Source organism: Vombatus ursinus, unplaced genomic scaffold, assembly GCF_900497805.2.
Source record: "Vombatus ursinus unplaced genomic scaffold, bare-nosed wombat genome assembly UNPS02014791.1, whole genome shotgun sequence".
NCBI lineage: Eukaryota > Metazoa > Chordata > Mammalia > Diprotodontia > Vombatidae > Vombatus > Vombatus ursinus.
This window is the reverse complement of record NW_020954569.1, coordinates 25,964,264-25,982,254: the sequence shown is the minus strand read 5'-3', so window position 1 is coordinate 25,982,254 and position 17,991 is coordinate 25,964,264. Positions and strand designations below refer to the sequence as shown.

Sequence of the window (17,991 nt, the reverse complement as noted above, 5' to 3'; positions counted from 1 at the left end):
CCCTCCAATACTGACTACTTAACTTTCATTATGTTTGCAAATTTTCATGGTGTAAGGCAAAATATCCAATGGATTTTATTTGCATTTCTTTTACTATTCATTATTTATAATGCTTTATTTTAATTATTTATAGCTTGGAATTATATTAAAAATAATTCATGTTCATTGATCATTTATCTACTGGGAAGTGACTATTGTCTTCTATATTTGTTTGAATCCCTTACATATCAAGAATTTCAAAATTTTAACAGTGATAATTGATGTACATATTTTTCTATTTATAGTTTCTCTTCTTATTCCTTTTTTTGTTTTTTAGTCATTCAAAAGCTTTTAAATTTACTTAACTGAAATCATCTATTTTGTTTTTTATGATTATCACCATGAGTATTTTGGTTAAGAATTATCCCATGTAATATGCTCTTGCAGCAGGGGCAGAGTCCAAGGGGGCTTCACTGCTAGATCTCCCAGGCCCTGCCATTGGAGGCGTGCAGCACTAGCCAAGCAGGGAACATGGACCATGCTGGGACTCCAGGGCAATACCAGGCCACCAAGCTGTGGAATGAAATTACTACCTGTTTTTGAGCAGGACTGTCTGTAAGAAAACACGGGCAGTACTTTAAAAAGCATGGCAATTGTTTTTACTGCTTGTGAAGCAGTAGATTGGCTTTGTACTATTAAGAAGGAATGCAATCTAGGTCCTGAAGTTACAAGACAACAGACCATTCAGTTGTTAAGAAAATTCCTCAAGAATCATATAAATGAAGATATTAAAGAAAGATAGGGATCAGAAAATCTTGATGACAACAATCAGCTATTCAGATTTCCTACAACTTCTCCATTTAAAACATACACTGTCATCCAGAATTGAGAAAAAAACAGCTTAGAGAATATTTCTATAGAGAAAGAATCTTTAAGTTATGGCAGAACTCCTAAAAAGCATGTCTAGCAGGAGAATACAGATAATATTAGAAGTGAAATTAAAGATGAAAATAAAGAAAACCCAGTAGAGGAAAGGGAAATAAGCCAAGAAAATACTGAAGAAATTTGGAGACTTTATTTTGATGCACTTACAAACCATTTGAGGTTTGCCATCTTTGGAAGAAGTCTTGGATGCAATGTAAGTAATACCCCAGTATATAATATATAACATGAATAATACAAGTAAACATGTAGTTGTATTGCTAAACAAAGCAGATGACCTTCCTCACTGGGTGTTATCTGCTATGAAGCATCTAGCAAATTGGCCAAGAAATAATGACCTGAGTCAACCAACTTATGTTGGATTTGAACGAGATTTATTCCTGACCATGGTCAACTATTTTCTAGATCTCCCAGAACCATTACTATTTTTGAATACTATGAATTATGTGTTAATATATTGGGTGTACTGCAGCCTCATTTCGAAAGGGTTGCCAGTGAGGCCATACAGACACTCTGCTTATTGCTTCCTCCACCAAACCAGAGAAATCTCCAACTTCTACTGAGAACAATATCTTGGATGAGTCAGAATGTTGATATGCCAAAACTTCATGACATAATGGAAACAAGATCACCAATGATACAGATGTTTTCCCCGTATATGCTGTGTTTGCTGTATGGAAGGAGTCAATCTCGAGCTGCTTGCTGCATGATTAGTTTCCTTTCAGACAGATTATCATCAAGAAATTCTTCAAGTGCCATCCCTCCTATGGGCCGCTGTGGAGAAGCACCTGGACTACCTAAGGAAAGGCCATATTACATATCCTGGGAGTGAACTGATTGCTGCTTTGCCAACTTACTCCTACTGTAAGCAGATAAGCACCCAGGAATTTGATGAACAGAAGTTTCTACCTGTCAGGTTGCAACTGCAGAACTTTTGGAGAATATCATCAAAGATAAAAGCTTACCTCTAAAATAAAAAAGGAAAAAAAAGATAAAGTAATTTCAGAAGGAACATCCTGCCTTCTATGAGACAAGATTTCCAACTAGAGAGAGTGAAACTGCCCTATTTGGTGACAAGCCGATAATCAAGCAACAAATACTAATTTTAGAAAGCCTAAATTTCATAGCCTCAGGCACTAACTGGTTATCAGACTATATCAAATGAAGCTTATACTGAAGGACATAATGTTAAGGCAGTCTGCTTTTCCTATCCTTCCCCTAAAATTAGCGTGCTACTTAATTAGCGTGTGTCTGACACAGAAAGGTTCTAAAGTAGTTAGTGATAGGTGTGCTAAGTGTTTACTCTGGAAGATCACAACGAACCCAGTAGGTCTCAATAGAAAACAAATGAAGAATGAAAGCATGGTTAGTAATCAAAAGAATTCTGAGCATCTCATGCAAACGACTGGAAAACCCATGACCATGAGTGCTGGAAGTTGATGTACTTGACCATTGACCAAAGGATGCCTGAGCAGCAAGACTAACTTAGAATTCTTTGAAAAGAAAAGATTTACTCACATGTGCTGTATGGACATGTTGTGACATGAAATTCTAGGTGATTAGGGTTTCCAGTTAGCCATTTATTCCCAACATAGCTTGGTAAGGAATTTTTGTAAACTTGGTAACATATATTTTGCTACATTTTGCACTCATATATTTTTTCCATATTTTTATATATTTGTGTGTATTTGTTTAAAAGCTAAAAATACAATATAACATTTTGCTTGTTTTCTGACACATTTATGTATTTCCATCTGGAGGTTCAACCAGTTGAGATGCCCTGCTGTGTTAAGGATACAGAAGAAATGTAAGCCTTGTCCTGTGCCTCCCAACCCAGGAGGGCAAGGCCCTGACTCCACCTAGTCTTCTTTTTTCCACTTGGACACATTTTGGCCCCAATTTGAGGGGAGTATCTTTCATAGCCATAAACCCAGGGCCAGGGTTAGTGCCAACAGATTTCTTTGTAAAATCCCAATAGTATTTTCCCTACCTCCCTCACAGAACCCTGGTGAAGAATGTTCTTTAGAAATTTTAATGCTCAAGAAGAATGATACATTGTTCACCCAGGAGGATGTCATGAATAACATTGAAATGAGGTGGGGGAGCTGCAAATACTTAGACCCTCATGCTGTGGCCTTCCAGAAATCCATGGGATATTTTTGTCCTCCAGTTTACTAATTTGTTCTCCACCCTAATGAGACTGAATTGAGAAATATGATACATTCAGCTTCTCAGTGAAATTTCATGATGCCTTAATTGTTAAATTGTAGCATTCTATTTAACATGTTACCATTTTTTATTAAAAGTTTGGATAGCTTAAAGAGAGATGATTTAGATAAGTGTATATTTCATCCAGATATCTTATCTCTAAAATTGCTGAACGTACTGAACCCAATTGCATTTTAACTATGTCTAAGTATTTTGTATACAGACATTTTTTCTGTTTAAAAGTATGTGATAATATGATTGTGTTGGAAATTGAGGTGAAAATCATTATGTGGATTTTCTGTAGTGGTTTAGTTTTGTTTATTTCAATATTTAATTACCTTAATAAAGCTATAAGTAAACATAGTAAAAAAGAAAACAAAACAAAAAGAATTATCCCACTATCCATAATTCCAAAGGTACATCCTCCTGTCTTCTTTAATTTTTAAGGTGATCTTTTAATATTCAAATGGTATGTTCATTTTGAGGTTATGATGTTATACAGTGGCTAATTTAATTTTTTGCTAAATTACTTTCCATTTTTCCTAGTGGTTCTTAAGAAAAAGGGAATTTATACCCCAGGAATTTAGGTTCTTAAGTTTGTCAGCCCATGGGCTACTATTTTCAATTGCTTCTTCTTTTTTTTTTTTTTAATCTAGTCTGTACCACTAACAACACTTAAAAAAAAAAACTAGTGTCAAATATCGTTGATAATTACTGCTTCTTAATATAATTTGAGGTCTGGAAAGACTTTAATCCTTTATTCCTACTTTTTTTGTTATTTACTTTGAGATTCTAAACTGTTCTCTTCCTTCTAGTGAATTCTGATATTGTTTTATCTGGTTCTGAAGAGCATTCCTTTCAATGTATGATATTTCATATATTAGTAACTTGGTGTAGTGTGACTTCTATAAATTTATACACACATACATACAGACACATACATTCTGAGTATTTTTATAGATTTATTTTGTATCTTGGTATTTTACTGAACCTATTAGTCACTTCTTTGCCAATTCTCTGATGTTTTCTTTGAATACCATGTGAAATGTACATAGAGATCATTTTGTCTCTTTTCTAAGGGATATATAGTTATATTATTTTACTGCTTCAGCTAGAATTTCTTCAGTGTCAAATCAAAGTGGGAATGGGAGCTTCTTTGCTTTACCTCAGTTGATAATAGGACATCTTCTAGTGTTTCTTCATTGTAAACAATACTAACTGTTGGTTTTAAATCTATGATGTTGAACATATTAATAAAGGGTACTTGAATGTAATGATGTGTTCTTTTTGATGACATATTGAATTTTTCTAATCACCACATCCTTTTCTTGATTTTCATTTACCATTCCTTTTCAATGTGCTTCCATGCCTTTAGATTACACATTCTACTCTTTCTCTACTACATTTTTGAAAATTGTGGGGCTAGGAACAGAAGCATTTTTCATTCTTTAGTTCTGCAGGACTAAACTACAACCTGTGAGATTCAATAAGCAAACCAGTTAAGCACCCAGCAAGCTAGGGAAGCCATGTATTTCTAAGGAATGGTAAAGTTTGAATAACAGTGTAGTTTGAAGTCCAGTCTTAAAATCTTCTAACCTCAGTGTGATAATAGCTCAGATTTATCCAGTATCCCAGTTTGCAAACCACTTTCCTCACAATTACCCCATGACTTTTGGTGTACAGATACTGTTATTCCCATTTTACAGATGAGGAACTGAACACAGAGAGGTAAGTTGGTTTACTTAATATATCAATTTAGTAATATAGTAAAGGGAAATTGGGCTTCTAACCAAGTGTAAAGCTAAATATCATTATACCAACTGCTCAGATTCATTACATAAACTCCTCAATGAAAACAAAACCACATAGAGTTCATTAGATTCACTAAGGAGATAAATTTGCCTTTAAAGTTTCAAAGGTAATGCAAGTGCCACATACTTAATCTTTTGGAGGAATAGAAAGGGTCACAAAAATCACCTAATCCAATCCTTTTATTTTATAGATGAAAAAATGGTAAACCAGAGAGATTCAGTGATTTCTGATGGTCACAAAGGTAGTATTTGGCAGAACTAATGAAAACACTCTGGTCTCTTGACTCCCAATTCTGTGTTTTTCTACTTCTTATTTATCTAGTAATTTCCAATGAACAAATGTGATTTATTTCCTAAAAATTTAATCCTTATAGAATTCTCAGAATAGCATTTCTACGTTAAATACAGTTTAAAGCCAAACAACTTGTTCTGAGACCAGTCCTAGGACTACTCAATTCCCAGTCTACTCTTTATTTACCTTAGAAGCAAGTGTTCCTGCTTAACCCTTTAGCACTCTCCTATCTGGGGAGACCAGTTATGCCCATTATTTTTACACAGAATATTTATATGAACATATGTTCATATAATGGCATTCTTCAAATATATAAAATAGTGAGAAATACTCATTTTAACTTAAAATTTAAATCTCACTTGGAAGTTGCTCAATTAAATTGCTTTTGGAATAGTAATTATAATATGTTTGAAGGTTTTTTTTTTTTAAGTGCTGTTAGTCACAACAATTTTCTGAGATGGGTATTATAAGTATTATCATACCTGTTTACCAGTTAAGAGAGATAAGACTTAGAGAGAAAAAAGTTTCTTGCCCATGGTCACAGAGGTGTTAAGTATCAATATTCTTTTGCTACAAGTCTGATGATTTGTTATATCATATGTAAAAGTAAATTAACTTTAATAAAATGTCACTTTCTCTCTACCCCTATCTCATGAATTATCTAGTTTGTCTGGCTTATTTTATTATAAATATCAAGGAATAATAAGTATGAAAGTTTGGAGTTGCAATAAATTAGGTGGAGTGACCAGAAAGTGTCTCCAGAATGCCAAATTCAGAGAGCACCCATGGCACCATTCAGGGTCCAATCTTTCTCCTCCCCTTTCTGCTTGGGCTATTCCATTGAGTTACCCACACCTGGTAACCTACATCTGCTTTTCCTGGGGAAAAAATTACCTAATTGCTTCTTTGACCTTAAAATTGTCTGAATGCTGGAGAGAGCTTTTCTGTCAGTTTACATAGTGAAATGATTCTCCGTTATATCTAACGTCCTTATCCGAGGAATGGGGTCCTAAGAACTGTCATTGTATTATTTCTATTTTTTTAAATTTGTCTTCAAAAGGTAGAAGAGTTAGAGAGAAAAGAGAAAATCAGTGAGTAGCTAAGAGGGTCTTAAAATCCAAGTTAAGCCATTTAAGAGAGAAAGAGAGAGACAAAAGAAAGCTATGAGCGTAAACCTCAGGTAGTATAAACAAATAATGATTTCAGTGTTTAGCTAGCATACCATTGCTGCAAGGGAACAAGCTTTATTTATTATTGCAGTTGGCAAAATATGGTGGAATTGATACTCTCCAGACATTTTGAATGTTGAAAAAAATGTTATTAGTGATATGGTTTATGTGAATTCACTAAAAATGTTTTTCACTTGTATATAATCTAAACATTTTGCTGCTGTGAAAATGTCAAATCAATATAATCACACTTGCATTTGGAAAAAAACATTTCAACATGCAAGTAAGCAGGTTCCTTCTAACATATGCTTAATGGGACTGGAGGAAACATTGTCATCATAAAAGCAAATGCCCTCTTTAAATGAGGAATTTCTTTTTGTGTGTGTCATGGCAAATTTTATTTCCATTTTTTTTTGATGGGTGTTGTCTGGTCCTGTGATTTTATCTGTATGGGGGACTCCTTGCATGGAAATATATCCATATGCAAATTATCGATAATTTATATTCTTTGAGATTTGCTTAGGGCATTAAGGTTAAATGACTTACCCAAGGATAAATAGCCAGTGGATGTCAAATGCAGGACTTGAACCCATGTCTTCCTTACTCACAGCTTAGGTCTCTATTACATCAATGCTAGAGTAGTTAAAATGCCAACTTGTGAGTAAAAACTATAAATGCCAGCTCCACCTTAGTACAATACTTCAAAAGGGTCATGATTTCATGTATATTCTGGTTGATGTTCTCAACCAGGATGTTCATAGAATCATAGGATTTAAAAGCTGAAAATGATCTCAGAGGTCTTCTAGTCTAACTCATACTTGTCCAGGAAACCCCTTTCCAACATGGCTTTATAAATAAAGCTCTTCTGCTGCATAAAGACAAGCTAAAGGGAACACACTACTTCTAGAGAGTCCATTCTATTTTCATATAGTTCTAATTGTTCAAATGGTGTTCATTCTATTAAGCTGAAATCTTCCTTTCACTTTCACTATTTTTTCCCCATTTCTACTAGTTCTACCTTCTTGGGCCAAGCAAAGTTAATTAATTAATTAGTATTCAATTCAACAATTATTTATTAAACATCCATTTAGTTCAAGGAGCTATGCTCCATGCTTAGAATAAAAAGAGAGAAATTAACTGTCCCTGCCCTCAAGCAGTTTAAATTATATTGAGAGAAGCAGCCTATACACAGGGAAATAAATAGAAGATACATAGAAAGTAACTTTTGGAGATGATAAGATGATTTTTAAAAAAAGAAAGAAAACCAAATTACAAGGTGAATTCATAGCCAATGAAGAAGAAATACATGATATTTAGGAACTACTTTGCCCAATTATATATCAGTAATTTGACAATCTAAATTAAATAGATGAATATTTACTAAAGCATAAAATGTCCAGATTAACATAACAAGAAATAGAAGACTTAAAAAATTCAACCACACAAAAAAATGAACAGATCATAAATAAACTCCCAATTAAAAAAAAACACATTGAATTATAAGTGTTTTCTATCAATCACTTAAGAAACAATTAAAATTAATTAACCTTTTAAAGAATAAACTAATATTAATGAAATTAATGGGGAAAAAGTAGGAAAGAAAAGAGGCTATCAATCCTGATTTCAAACTATTCTATGAAACAGTAGTCATCAAAACAATTTGGTACTGGTTAAGAAATAGTTTGATCAGAAGAATAGATCAGGTACTGTGGAAATTGAGTGGACCTCACCGGCTCCATCTTGTGACTCAGTTCTGGTTCTAACTCAGTTCCCTTTCTATTCAATTATGGGTCTAGTCCAATTCCTGTCTTGTAAGAAAACTTTATTCAGTTATGGGAATTGGAGAAAACATAATTGCATTATTTTGCCTTTTTGTTGTTTTGTCTTTTTTAAAAATTCTGAACTTAAATAAAATAAGCATTTCCATGACAAAGAAGAATGGGAAAAATTATGTACAACTTGCTTTTCCATATATATAATAAAGTTATAATGTAACTTTTTTTGCATTGTTTGAAACTAGTCCTGCATGACTGAAAAGCTGGACCACCTCTATCTGTTGCTTAGAGACCCTTATGTAAGGACCTAGGTTATGCTGAATAGAAACCTGGTCAGATCCAAAGACTGATGCAAGGAGTTTTTTTTCACAATTATACATCTCAAGCAACCCATCTGTGTTATTTGAAAAGTAGCCCCATACTGGTCAGTCAGTTACTGTTTCCTTGCTCTTTTGACCGAATACAGACAGTTGGGGTAGGGGAGTGGGGCACCTCCTTTTCTGATTTCAGGGAATCAAACCTGTTTGCTCTCCCTCTCCCAAATTGGAAAGCCTCTAATCTTTCCTCCAATTAGAAATCAGATTACCTAATCTGATATTCTAGTTTATATCCTGTTAATTATTTTCTTTTAATGCATAAAAATATCTCTCCCTTTGTTTTCAGGGTCCAAGCTGAAAATCCTCTTCAACAAGCTGAAGAGGCCTGGTCCCAAAGAAGAGTTCATGACCAAACAAGAGGGAGGGTCACAGGAGGTACAATGGAAAATTTTTATTATGTAAAATGAAAAAGCTTTTGAACAAATAAAGCCAATGTGGCTAAAATTAAAAGAGAAGCAGGGAAATGGGGTGAAAATATTTGTAGCAAGCTACTACTAACAATATCATAGATAATATTTTATATATATATATATTAGATTCAAATTTATAAAACTTAGAGTTATTCTCCAACTTATAAATGGTCAATGGATATAAATAGGCAGTTTTCAGAGGGAGAAATCTAAGCTATCAATAACCATAAGAAAAATGCTCTAAATAAAAAATAATTTGAGAAATGCAAATGAAAACCTCTCTGAGTATTTGCTTCACAACCATCAAATTTGCAATATTGCTTAAAAAAAGAAAAACAACAAATTCTAGAGGGGCTGTAGATGAACAAGTATATTAAGACCTTGTTGGAGGATCTGTGGATTGGTCCAGCTATTCTGGAAAACAATTTGAAACTATTTCAAAAATGTATTAAACTGTGTCTACCCTTTTTATCTAAGATACCACTACTAGGTCTATACTCCTAAAGAGATCAAAGAAAGAGGACTCGTACAAACAAAAATATTTATAGCAGCCCTGATTGCAGGATAAAGAATTGGAACCTGAGGTGGCATGCATCAGCTGGGGAACGGATAAACAAATTTTGGTATATCAATATGATGGAATACTATTTTGCTATAAGAAATGATGAATGGGATTGATGTTTTAAGAGAAACCTGGGAAGACTTCTATGAACTAATTGATGCAGAGCGAAATGAGAAGAACCAGGAGAACAACATTGTAAAGGAAATCACGTTTGAAGGATTTAGAAACACTGACCAATGCAATGACCAATAATAATTCCAGAGTACTCATGACTGAGATAGACCAATGTTTGAATTTTTTTTGCTTGACTATATATGTTAGTAACAGGAGCTTGTTTTTTTGTTTGTTTGTTTTCTTAGTGAGGAGGGAGGAGGTGAAAAGAATTGAAATTTGAAAAAAAAATTTTAAGTGAACTTCTTCATGTACTGTCATAGCAGAAAACATCTAGGAAACTTCTTAATTGCCACTAACTTAAGATATTAAGTGGCAATCTAACTAATGGAATTTTTTTCACAATTCTTACAAAACAGTATAATTATTTATTCAACTCTTTGTTAATTATCTACATTATGGAGATGAATACACTAAATTGAACATCTTTATTCTTATCCTTAAACTTACTCTTTCCTTCAATATCTCTGACGCCAAGCTTGGTTCCCTCAATATATTTGGAATTATAAATTTCTGAGAATAAGATGTTAAAGGGAGGCAGATTCTGTCTAAGGGCTTGCTGAGACCTGTCCAGGTCTAAGAAAATCACAGCATTCACTCACACTATCTGTTGAAAGAAACTTCTCCATTAGATACAAGCAAGTAGTTAACAAAAGGTTGTTAGTAGGCAGGCTAAATGTACTAATCACTTTCCCTTGGCTGGGAAAACGGAAAACTGATTTGATTTGACTAGGATTTTCAGGAAGCCTAAATGTCTTATAAAGTTTAAAAGAGAGAAGCATAAAGGAAATCATTTATTTCACCTCCAAACTAATGGAGTTCACATCCTTTTATGAAAGACCTATTTTCACAAAAATAAAAAAGGAGAACTAGGTTACAGAATATCTCACCTAGAGGTTTTGGACTTACCAGCAGAGACAATAATGAATTCCTCCTAGCCCAAACTGCTGTCAGACATGGTTCTTTGACTGCTTAACGTGTACAAGTATCAGAAGTGGCTGTGCAGCCTTCTTTAGCAAATAAATCAGCAAGGGTCTTCCTCTGAACTGAGGACATGGCTTCATTCACTGACTGGGAGCAATTAGACTTGTTGGCTAGTTGTGAGAGGGGGAAGGTCAGCATCAATTACTCTAAAGCTAAAGTGATTGTATCTGGCAGTCCTTCTCCAGCATGGAGGTGCACATATCTAAATAGCCCAAACCAACACATCTATTAATGTAGGTTCTTGGGGGGAGGGAAACATTTTGCTGCTAACTAATCCTGGCAGGCCCACCAGGGCACAATGCTACTGCAAAACCCCCATTCCACAGGAACAATAATGACTGGGGTCACTTTGTGGATGTGGCCGCTGGTTACTAATCCTTGCCCTACATTTTTTTTACCACCCAAAGTTGTCTCTTCCCTATTATCAAATCTTGAAGGAAATGAAGCATTCTAAAAGGCAGAGGTGAGGAAGGAGTGCACTGCAGCCATGGAGAGCAGCCTATACAAAGGTACAGAAAGAGGAAGTATAGTGTCATTTATGAGGAACGCTAAAGTCCAGTTTGGGCAGCTAGGTGGTGCAGTGGATAGAGCGCCAGGCTTGAAGTAAAAAAGACCTGAGTTCAAATCCAGCCCCAGACACTTACTGGCCCTGCACAACTCACCTGTCTCAATTTCTTCATCTGTAAAGTAAGCTGGAGAAGGAAATGACAAACCACTCCAATGTATTTGCCAAGAAAACCCTAAATGAGTTTACAAAGAGTCAAACACGACTGAAATGACTGAAAAACAAAATGGTCCTATTTGGCTGGATCATAAAATGTGCAAATGGAAGTATTACATCATTAGTCTGCAAAGATAGTTTTGGCCCATGTTGTGAACAGAGTATGATAGAATTGTCACTTCATGTGCCCTGGACACAATGCCTCTATATGAATACTGCCTAATAATAAATTAGATAGTTTGGATGCAATCACTTTATTAATTCATAGTAAGCTTGCAATTCAAGTCAGTATCTCTGATCATTTCTACCTAAAATGTGGTATTTGAAAGTCTATATTGGTATCTCCCACCTCCTGGTTTCATTTACTGAATTAATTTTTCTTAACTCAAGTGGAGGACTTTATATTTTTCTATATTTAATTCCATCTTAGTGGATTCAGTCCATTCTTCAGGCCTTTTGGATCCTGCTTCTGTCATACAACATGTTAATCTCCCTCCAAGTTTTATGTTATTTGCAAATTTGATAAGCTTATCATCTATTCCTTCATTCAAATGTTAATTACTATTGAGCCAGGGACAGATTCCTGGGATCCAGTACCACAGATCTCCCTTTGCATGAAATAAATCAATCAACAAACATTTATTAGGTACCTATTCTGGATCAAGTCCTCCTATGTTAAACACCGCGTACATGAACTCTGAAAATTGAAATTATCCTGTGCCCAAGGAGCTTATGAATGTAACAGAGAGATACAATGATCCCATGTTATAAGTATGATATTGATATACATATATAATAAATATTTCTATATAAAACATGCATGTTATATATGCACAATCTGTATGATATATGTAATATATGCTATATTTATGTGCATATATATTTATCTATATACAGAGAAAAAGGAGGAGGGAAGAGGAGAGGAAAAGAAAACAGAGAGAAGGAGAGCTAGAGAAAGAGGAGGAGGAACAGGAGGAGAAGAAGGGAGAGGAAGAGAGAAGATAGGAGAGAGAAAGGGAGAGAGAGAAGGAGAGAGGGACAGAGAGAAAGAGAACTATAAGGTAGTTTGGGAAGGGAAAACTGTAACACCTAAGGTAAGTAAAAGGAAAGATTTACTTAGAAAGTGGCATTTGAACCGAACTTTGAAGGAAACCATGGATTCTGTTAGGTAAGGTGAGGAGGACACATTTTCAGGTGTGGAGCACCTTCAGGGTAAAGACATGGCAACCAGGTATAGAGCATTCATTGTGTGTTCAAGAGAGGAAGTAGACCACTATGATTGGCTTGAAGAATGAGTAGAAACAAGTCATGTGTAGGAAGACTGGAAGGATCATAAGTGAAGGGGTATGAAGGTGTATAAAGAACAAATACAAATATGTGGAGGTAATAAGGAGTCACTGGACTTTGAATGGCTGAGGTGTTACTAACATGGTCAGATCTATACTTTAAGAAAATAACTTTGGTAGCTGTGTGAAAGATGAATTGAAATGAGGAGAAACTTTAAATAGGAAGATCCCATAGCAGACAATTGCAATAATCCCCTCAAAAAGTGATATGGGCCTAAACCAGAGTTCTGGCTGTGTAAACAATGACTGTTCTTTGGATATAGTCATTTAACCAGTTCTGAATTCATTACATTGTGCTCTTATCTCTCCATCCTATTCTCCCCAACAAATGTAGAAACTGCCAAATGCTTTGCTGAAATCTAAGTATACTATGGAATGCCTCTGATCTGTCAAATTAATAATAACTTTTAAAAAGGGAGATTAGTAGGTCATGACCCATTCTCTGTGACATCATGCTTGTACCTTGTGATCACCAATGTCTTTTCTTGACATTCATTAACTATTTCTTTAATAATGTTCTAAAATTTCCCCCTAGAAAAGTCATGCTCACTTACCTATAGTTTGTTTTTAATAATTTTATTTATTTTTCCACAATTACATGTCAAGATAAATTTTTACAAGATTTTGAGTTCCAAATTTTCTCCCTCCCCTCCCCTCTTCCTAAAATGGTAGGCAATTTGATATAGGTTATGCATGTGCTATCATGTAAAACATATTTCCATAGTAGTCACAGTTGTGAAAGAAGAAACAGATCAAAACAAGAAAAGAACAAAAAAGAATAAAGGAAGTGAAAAAAAGTATGCTTTGATCTGCATTCAGAGTCCATCACTTCTTTATCTGAATGTGGATGGCATTTTCCTTTATGAGACTTTTGTACTTGTCTTGGATCATTGTGTTGCTGAGAGGAGCTGAGTCACTCATAGTTGATCATCACACAGCATTGCTGATACTGTGAACAATGTTCTCCTGGTTCTGCTCATTTCACTTTGCATCAGTTTGTACAAGTCTTTCTAGGTTTTTCTGAAATGTGCCTGTTCATCATTTCTTATTGTACAATGGTATTCCATTACATCCATATCCCACAGTTTGTTCAGCCATTTTCCAGTTGATGGGCATCCACTCAATTTCTAATATTTTGACATCATGAAAAGGGCTGCTATGAACATTTTTGTACATGTAGGTCCTTTTCCCCTTTTTATGTTTTCTTTGAGATGCAGACCTAGTAGAGGTATTGCTGGATCAAAGGGTATGCACAATTTTATAGCCCTTTGGACATAGTTTCAAATTGCTCTCCAGAATGATTGGATCAGTTTACAACTCCACCAACAGTGCATTAATGACCCAATTTTCCCACATCCTCTCCAACATTTATTGTTTTCCTTTTTTGCCATTTTAGCCAATCTGATAGGTGTGAGGTAGTACCTCAAAGTTGTTTAATTTGCATTTCTCTGATCAAAAGTAATTTAGGGCACTTCTTCCTATGCCTATAGATTGCTTTGATTTCTTCATCTGAAAACTGATTTCTTCATTTTAAAACTTGCTTTGACCATTTATCAAGTTGGGGAATTCTATTTTTATAAATTTGACTCAATTCTCTATATATTTGAGAAATGAGGCCTTTATCCAAGACACTTGCTATAAAGATTGTTTCCCAGCCTTCGGCTTTCCTTCTAATCTTTTGTTTTGTTTGTGCAAAAGTTTTTTAATTTAATATAATCAAAATGATCTATTTTACATTTTGGAATGCTATCTATCTTTTGTTTGGTAATGAACCTGTAACTCAATTAATATCAACTTTAAGAATTCGGATACTATATGACACGGTGCACATATGTTTAGTATTGATATTGCTTCATTTCCCGTGGTACCTTTTAGCACAATGAAGTTTCCTTCCTTATCTCTCTTAATCGTGTGTATTTTTGTTTTTGCTTTGTCTGAGATTGGGTTGCTACCCCTGCTTTTTTTTTGTTAACATTAGCTAAAGCATAATAGATTCTGCTCCAGCCCTTTTCCTTTACTCTGCATGTGTGTCTCTGCTTCAAGTGTGTTTCTTGTAAACAACATATTGTAGGATCTGGTTTTTGATCTACTCCGCTATCCATTTCTTTTCTTATGGGAAAGTGCATCCCATTCACATTCACAGTTGTGATTACTAACTGTGTATTTCCCACCATCTTATCTCCTCCTGTTTGTCCTCTCACTCTTTTAACCCTTTCCTTCCTTGACAATGTTTTGCTTCTACCATCTCCCCTGGTCTGCCCTCTCTTCTGTCATCCCCCACCCTTACTTAATTTCTTCCCTCTTACTTCCCTGTCAGGTAAGATAGATTTCTATATTCAACTGATTGTGTATACTATCCCCTCTTTGAGCCAATACTAATGAGAGTAAAGTTCAAGCTCCCATCTTTCCCTCTACTGTAATATGTTTTTTTGTACCTCTTCATGGGAAATAATTTACCCCATCTTACTTCTCCCTTCCTTCTGTACCCATTGTACTCCTCTTTCTCATCCCTTAATTAGTTTTATGTCATTCCAACAAATTCACCTTATACTCGTACCCTCTGTCTCTGTATATTCCTTCTTGCTGTACTATTAATGGTATAATTTTAAGAACTATAAGTACATCTTCCCATGTAGGGAATTAAACAGTTCAGCTCCATTGAATCCCTTACATTTTCTTTTCCCTTTTTAAGCTTTTCTTGCATCTTGATATTGGAAATCAAATTTTTTGTTCAATTCTAGTCTCCTTATGAAAGGTTGAAATCCTTCTATTTAATTGAATGACCATTTTTCCCTTGAAGTATTACGCTTAATTTCACTGGCTAAGTGATTCTTGCTTGTAGTCCTAGCTCCTTTGCCTTCCAGAATAGCATGTTCCATGACCTCTGATGCTTTAATATTGCAGCTTCTAATTTCTATGTAATCCTGATTGTGGCTTCCTGACATTTGAATCATTTCTTTCTGGGCACTTACAGTTATTTTTTCCTTGAGCTTATAGTTCTTATATTTGGCTATGATTTTCATTGGAGTTTTTATTTTGGGATTTCTTCCCAAAGGTGATTGACAGATTCTTTCAATGCTAATTTTGCCCTGTGGTTCCAGGATATCAGGGTAGTTTTCCTTGATAATTTCTTGAAGGATGCTGTCCACATCCTCCTTTTGATTAAAGCTTTCAGGTAGTCCAATAATTCTCACATTGTCTCTCCTGGATCTATTTTCCAAGTCAGTTGTTTTTCTGATGAACTATTTTATATTTTTTTCTATTTTTTTCATTCTTTTGAATTTGTTTGATTCATTCTTGATGTCTCATAGAGTCATTAGTTTCCACTTGCCCAATTCTAATTTTTAAGGATTTATTTTCCTCAGTTAGTTTTTGTACTTAGTTTTCCATTTGGCCCATTGTACTTTTTAGAGAGTTGTTATCTTCAGGGATTTTCATATCTCCTTTTTCATTTGGCCAATTCTACTTTTTAAGTAGTTGTGTTTGGTTTTTTTTTTTTCCCGAAGCTGTTGACTCTTTGCTTCATAATTCTCTTGCATCACTCTTTTCCCAATTTTTCTTCTACCTTTCTCACATGATTTTTAAACTCCTTCTTGATCTCTTCCATGAGTTCTTTCTGGGCTTGAAACCACTTCCCACTTTTTCTTTAGGGATTTACCCCTAGGTGTTTTGACCTTTTTGTCCTCTTCTGAGTTTGTATCTTGATCTTCTCTGTCACTCTAATATGGTCCATGGTCAGGTTCTTTACTTGCTGTTTTTTTGCTCATCTTTTTTAGCCTTTTTCCTTTCTTTTGAATTTGAACTCTATCTCAAGCTCTTTGTGCTGGGGGCTGCAGGCCCTGGCTGTTTACCTGGCACTGCACTGATGTTGTCCTGATGCCCCTGGGGGAGCCTCGGATCTAGTGCTACACTGAGAGATATGCAGTGGCTGGTGCTGCTGGAAGGCCTTTGCTTACTGGTGCTGAGCTGGGGTTCTAGTATTAGTGTCTGGTGTATGCTGAGGCTGGTGAGGTGTTTCTGTGTTCCCCCAGGGCTACACTGAAGCTTGTGATGGTCTGGCCTCTGGAGTCTGCCTGTTTGCCTGGGGCTGCACTGGAGCACGTGGCAGGGGCCTGGTGCTGGCAGCTGCCTGTTTGCTTAGGCACCCATGTGGTTGACTTCTGTCTGTTTGGCCCGTGCAGTGCTGAAGCATGTGGAGGTCAGGCCACTGGAGGATGCCTGTTTTCCTGGGGCTATACTGAAGAATGTGGTGATTCTGGGAGCTGGAGTCTGCCAGTTCCCCTGGCTTTGCTGAGGCACATGGGGTCCTGGTATTGACATTTGCCTGCTCCACCACACTAGGGCTCAGGATCTTCTGCTGGTTGGCTGAAATGGGGTTGCTGGCTTGTTGGGATGCTTCCTGTCCTGGATTGTGCTCTCTTTTTACCAGAGTGAGACTGAACTTTCTTGACAATCTTCCAAATTTCTTGGGCCAAAAGATTGTTTCACTCCATCTTTTTTGCTGGTTCTGCTCTTCTAGGATTTGTTTTGGGGCTCTGTTTTATGGTTGTTTGGAGGTGAATGTGGGAGAGTTATGGCAATTTACTACTTACCCCACCATCTTGGCTCCCAGAAGTCTAATGTTTACCTATAGTTTGAAGACTCAATCCTCTTCCTTTCTCCCCCTGAAAATTGGGATTTTTACCCAAGTATTGTCCTGAAAGACTTCTCTTTTTCTCCAAAATCTCTTAAAGAAAGTTATTTAAGAGACCCTAATAGATGTAAATATCAATTGCTCAAGATTCTGCAAATTTGATTTTTGTATTGTTTGAATATCAGAAAGCAATGTATTGGGACTATATTATGTCAGACTACCCTCCCCCCCCCCCCACGCTTTTACTGACATAAATATAGAATGCTTTTAAATAAGGAAGAAGTGTCTGCTTGAGTGGATTTTCTGTGTCTTTTCTAAAACTCCAGTTGAATTTGTCCATCAATTTTTCTTGTATAAGACCCTTCACAATAAATACCTTCTTGAATTTAGTTTCATGATAAAATATATCTCTTCAAAGGGATTTGAATAGTCTCTATTTAAAGCATTTCATTTGGTAGTTACCTCAAATCCTAAAGAAGTGCTGTAATTATATTATTTTAAGTACTTATCACTCACACAAAGGTGTCTAATAGAAAGTCACATACTGGAAAATAGCATGCCAAATAATCAATGTTAGTAAGGTACAGAATAAACAGTGAAATGTGGGGAAT

General features: G+C 35.5%; 1 pseudogene; it reads left to right on the top strand.

Annotated features, from left to right (window-relative positions):
• The first annotated feature begins 510 nt into the window (after window positions 1–510).
• On the top strand, window positions 511–2,061 carry LOC114047847 (annotated as a pseudogene).
• The last annotated feature ends 15,930 nt before the right edge of the window (window positions 2,062–17,991 follow it).